At 37.6% G+C, this 4933-nt stretch overlaps 1 long non-coding RNA gene across 1 annotated transcript in view; it reads left to right on the plus strand.

Moving 5' to 3' along the window:
* Positions 1 to 394: 394 nt before the first annotated feature.
* Positions 395 to 4933, plus strand: part of LOC119820351 — a 9572-nt gene continuing 5033 nt past the window's right edge. Inside the window, exons 1-2 of the long non-coding RNA XR_005286485.1 lie at positions 395 to 1659; positions 2474 to 2605. This is a non-coding gene — a long non-coding RNA (uncharacterized LOC119820351). The remainder of the gene's footprint in view (positions 1660 to 2473; positions 2606 to 4933) is intronic.

Consider the following 4933-nt stretch of genomic DNA (forward strand, 5'->3'; position numbering starts at 1 on the left):
ACTCCTCAGTGCTTCACTTTCCCATCCCAATGGTTTGAAGGATGACCATGGAAAAGGCCAAAGAACCTTCCATCATTCTCCATTGGACAGAGAAAAACCTGTTAGAATAACAGTGGTCAGGCCCCTGTCCCCTCTCCCTTCTGCTCTCTGTTCTGTAGGGGACATAATTATGAAACCTCAAACTTCCAGACTCAATGGGAAATCAATATTTCCTCCAAAATTGTCTAGACTGAAGAAAAATGGAATGAGGCTACAAATAATCCAGGAGAGCAAAGAAAATTTTTTATAGGCTAGCAAGCTGTGGCTGGGTTAGTTTCAGGCTTAATGCCTAGAAAAAGCAGAGGAGGTAATAATGGAATGTTAAATAGAATATTCCTTAAATGGAAATGCTAATTCTATTTTCTTGGTACCAGTTGGATTCTTTAAACATATTTATGTGTGTACACAGACACTCACAATTGTATATCAGTGCACCTATAGAAAAGGAATTACCTTATATAAAGACTATATAAGAAATCACCTGAGGTATAGGTTTGAAAACAGCTTGGAATTTTCATAAGATCATTTTAGAATATGTTGATAAATGAAAAAAGAACATAATGGTAGAGTCCAGAGAAGGGAATCAGATCCCCCGAAACTGAAGCTATAGATGGTTGTGAGCTTCACATGTGTGCTGGTGCAGCAGGGCAATATCGCAAGCACAAGCAAGTGCATGCAAACTCTTATAACAACTTACAATGAGTAAGCAGAATTAGCCAAGACAACTTGTCAGCAAACGCAAAGCTCTGTAACTAGGACATCTGCCACTTACTATGACCCTGGAAGTTCTCTAGTGCAGGCATTTCACAACAGCCACTGAAGTCAGCTGCTTTGTCTACCAGGGTCTACTTCACAGCCTCATGTCCATAAAAGATAACCACTGGCCTTAGACCAAAGCACACAGTGAACACTGAGCTATATTTTTCCTGGAGCTGGGAATGAAGGAAAACACCGAGGGAAGGAATAAAATTGCAAAATGAACAGACACCCAGTCAAGGAATGTAGAGGGTAGAAATTCTAAGAGAATGAAAAAACATAGAATAGAGAATGGTGTTGGACATGGAATTGCTATTAGGGGAAAAAAAAGCTTCAAAATGATTCCTTGACGTTGGGTAGCACATGTCACTAGTTTTGTTTGGGAAACAATGGACTTCAACTAGATGAATTCTGTGACCTACACATTCTCTCCTTGAAATGCTAGGTTTCTAGCATCTTAAAAGTCTAGGACAATTTGAGAACAAAAGATGTGCTTAAAGAAATGAGATTCCCCAAATCCTTAGATTGTGATCCAGAGTCCTAAGAAGCAGTGTCTCTGTTCTAGTGTACTCAGTCTAATTTTTTCCCCTTCATTTTAGGATTCTGCAATTTCAGACACTAAGTTTTCTAAAGTTTCTTTCTGAGTCTATGTTTAGGCATCATAAATTTTTGTGTGTAATCATCTATGCTGTTTATTGACTTTGTTGCTATAGGAAGCAATGGACACACTTAACTTCAGGAAGAATTGAAAGAAGACATTAACACAGAATTGTAATAGGTTCCTTCCAGAAATGGTATTGGTGTGGGGCCAGGGAACAGCTTCCCTCCCTTATTGGTTCTCTCCCACACAATCAAGATGAGCAGGTAAGACATATAGAGTACCATAAAGATGCTGAAGGCCCCTCCCAGTGCTATGGTGCTAAATCAAAAGCTTGTATCTTTGGATCCAGATTCTGCCTACATAGCTTATAGGACATCATCTTATACTAAAATCTGAATCCTATGGAAGTCAAAATGTCCCTGTACTATGCCATAAGGAGTCAGATTGCTAATTTTTAATCTCTTATTTGTAGTGTAGTAATATTTCATTAATATTTTAATAAGTAAAGCTTAGCTGAATATCAGAGAGTAAAACAGTCCCACTGGTCAGTCTTATAAACCAGACAGTGGTGACACATGTTTGTTTAATTCCAGTAGAGACACTATTTTGCCATAGAAATCAGGCAGTAGTGGTGTTTGCCTTTAATCCCAACCCTAGAGAGAAATACAAGATGGGAGGAGACAGTTCTTAGACATAGTCTCATTTCTGAGGATTCCTGGAGGCAGGATCGCCATTTCAGACTAGGTTAGAGGTAAGAATCAGTGGCTGGCTCTTTTGCTTTTCTGACCTTCAGGCTGAACCCCAATATCTGTCTCTTGGTTTTTATTAACCATGATATACTTCATATAGTTATATTCAATTTACCCATGACACCTCTATAAGAGGTTATCCACTTTCTTCCCATTTCAAGTTTCCCATCTGTCTGTCCCTCAGCTTAATATTTTTTGTAGCATCTGAGAAACAGCCAGTTTATAGGGAATCTGCATAAAGTATAGACTGTCCTGTATTGTTCTGATGCATGAACTCTCCTGTAGACCTTTGATTTTGAGCTTGGAATGCCAATTTCTTATGCATTAGTTCCACCTATCTAAAGAAGTTCAGAAGCAAGATGTTTACTTCCCTGGTTCAGCATATCCAATGACATGCATACAGCCTCTGAGACCTTCCCACTTAGCCCTGAGACGTTCATCCCCCTGAATCACATCTAATGTAAGTAATGAAGATGATTGTATGTGTTTGTGTGTGTGCACGCATGTGTGCATGTGTGCAAGAAAGATGGAGGTAGAGAGAGAGAGAGAGAGAGAGAGAGAGAGAGAGAGAGGTTGGTGTTGGGAGGATATGATAAAAGTGATAGGGGCATATAAAAGGAATGTAAGGAGAGGGGAAAGGGCATGGATTTGATCCAAACACATTATATTCAAGCATGAGTATTCAATAAATAAAGTACTATAAAACAAGTAAACTAAATTTTATAGGATGTCATACAATTCTTATCTACTCCAGATACAAACAATAATAAAAGAATAGATTATGTTGATTTATCCAAACTTTATGATGTGATGTCTAAGATGCAAAAATCCTACTTGTGCATAGGATTCACCATTAGAGATGCTGCCTTAAGAATCTTAATAAAAAGTTCCCATTTCTTTTCATGCCAAATATCTGTAAAACTTGTATCCTGGCCCCAAATAAATTCACAGGCTATTGATCTTTTGCTATGTGTGTTGGTACCACCACACAGCTCTGACCCTGTCCTGAGATGTCTGGCTTCTCACACTTGGAAATTGAATTCCTTTTATTTACCTGCAAATTCCAAGAAAGAGCTTGAGTCAGGCATGGCACCCACAATTGTAATCTCAGCAGCTAAATCAAGATTTAGGGCCAGCCTGGAGCTATGTGGCAAGAACTGTCTAGACTTGCCACTCAGTTTCTATGGCAAACTAGTGTGGCTACAGGAATTAAATGTGTGTGTTACCACTGCCTGGTCTGTAAGACTGACCAGTGGGGCTGTTTTACTCTCTGATCTTCAGGCAAGCTTTATTTATTAATATACAAATGAAATATTACTACATTTCACCTTATTGTCTAAAATGAAAAAGAAGACTCACTAATATGAGAAAAAGTATATACAGTAAATACAATACCTTTATACAATATATATAGGCAATAAACACATCAACAATGTCTAGTCCACTATTATTTGACAAATTCAGAGAAAATACTCCATATCTATCCTATCAATATCTATCTCGTGAGTTCAAATCCTGTCCTCAGTTTGCTTTTTGTCATAGCTTGCATTCTGTGTCAGGTAAACAAAGAATACTATAACTATAACAATTTAGTCTTCAACTCCCTCAGAGACCTAAGAAAGAGATAATATTAATTGAGAAGGAAGGAAGTACAGGCAAGCAACTTCCATAGAATGTGAGAAATGACAGAAATAGTTGGCTGTATGGACAATCACCTAGATTTCTTCTACAACATTGGGGCATCTATCTTCAGCCTCAGGTCTAGCATATCTAACAGACTTTTCTGTGAAGCAGGATATATTTCAGGGATGTCCTTCCTTGTCTTGACAATGCTTGACAGTCACTTTCTTTTGTGTCCTGCTTGTTCAATTAAGACAGCAGTCAAGGCATGGGCATATGATTTTTTTGTCCAGTGGACTTTCTCCATTATCTTCTCTGAAGTAGGTTGGTGCTAGCAGAAGCAGGCATGTCTCATTGTCATAAAAAAGAGCCTATATTATTAAAGCACCTCAAATGTCATATTCTATAGATCTCTGAATTGTTTGAAAATGGCCTGTCTCTCTAAAATATATCTTTGTTTCACCTTGCAAACGTACCTAATATACCTACAAGTTAAATTATAATAGGTGACTAATTACTAATCTGCATTTCCTTATTATATTAAACAGTTGGTAATAATAACTTTCAAAGACTAGAAATTTGCATTACATTGTTAAATGAGCTGTATAGGGACAATACCTTGAACAAGATTAGAAACGTATGTACAGTATGTTTAACAGAATTAATCTCAAATTTGTGTCAATATACAAAATTTTTATGCAATATACAAAAGTCCAATCCTATGTAAAACATTTAAAATGAGTAATTGTATTTTTAAAAATAGATTCAATAATCCCCATTTTTGTCTTACCAGTTGTGGGTGAGTGTGCATAGTGATAGCTTTGCTTAATCTACTCAATAAGACAAGAATGGACCTTGTGCTGGCTAGTCTTGTGTCAACATGACACATGAACTAGAGATATCTGAAAGGAGGGGACATTAATTGATAAAATGCCTCCATTAGAGCTGATTTAAGGTATTTTCTTAATTAGGGATGGATGGAAAAGGAGGCAACCCATTGTGGGTGTTATTACTCCTGGCCTGGTGGTCCTGAGTTCTATAAGAAAGCAGACTTAGCAAGTAATGGGAAGCAACCCAGTAAGCTGCACCCTTCCATGGCTTCTGTATCAGCTCCTACCTTTAGGTTCCTATCCTGACTTCCATAGTTGATGAACTGTAAAGTGGGAAT

Source organism: Arvicola amphibius, chromosome 8 (assembly GCF_903992535.2).
Source record: "Arvicola amphibius chromosome 8, mArvAmp1.2, whole genome shotgun sequence".
Lineage (NCBI taxonomy): Eukaryota > Metazoa > Chordata > Mammalia > Rodentia > Cricetidae > Arvicola > Arvicola amphibius.